Here is an 857-nt window from a genome sequence, read left to right on the forward strand (position 1 = left end):
AGATTGCTTTTGCTATTTGGGGTCTTTTGTGTTTCCATACAAATTGTGAAATTTTTTTTTCTAGTTCTGTAAAAAATGCTAGTGGTAGTTTGATAGGGATTGCATTGAATCTGTAGATTGCTTTGGGTAGTAGAGTCATTTTCACAATGTTGATTCTTCCAATCCAAGAACATGGTATATTTCTCCACCTATTTGTATCATCTTTAATTTCTTTCATCAGTGTCTTATAGTTTTCTGCATACAAGTTTTTTGTCTCCTTAGGTAGGTTTATTCCTAGATATTTTATTCTTTTTGTTGCCGTGGTAAATGGGAGTGTTTTCTTAATTTCACTCTCAGATTTTTCATCATTAGTGTATAAGAATGCCAGAGATTTCTGTGCATTAATTTTGTATCCTGCTACTTTACCAAATTCATTGATTAGCTCTAGTAGTTTTCTGGTAGCATCCTTAGGATTCTCTATGTATAGTATCATGTCATCTGCAAACAGTGACAGCTTTACTTCTTCTTTTCCGATTTGGATTCCTTTTATTTCTTTTTCTTCTCTGATTGCTGTGGCTAGAACTTCTAAAACTATGTTGAATAAGAGTGGTGAGAGTGGGCAACCTTGTCTTGTTCCTGATCTTAGTGGAAATGGTTTCAGTTTTTCACCATTGAGGATGATGTTGGCTGTGGGTTTGTCATATATGGCCTTTATTATGTTGAGGAAGGTTCCCTCTATGCCTACTTTCTCCAGGGTTTTTTTTTAATCATAAATGGATGTTGAATTTTGTCAAAAGCTTTCTCTGCATCTATTGAGTTGATCATGTGGTTTTTCTCCTTCAGTTTGTTGATATGGTTTATCACGTTGATTGATTTGC

The sequence above is a fragment of the Physeter macrocephalus genome, chromosome 18 (assembly GCF_002837175.3).
Source record: "Physeter macrocephalus isolate SW-GA chromosome 18, ASM283717v5, whole genome shotgun sequence".
Lineage (NCBI taxonomy): Eukaryota > Metazoa > Chordata > Mammalia > Artiodactyla > Physeteridae > Physeter > Physeter macrocephalus.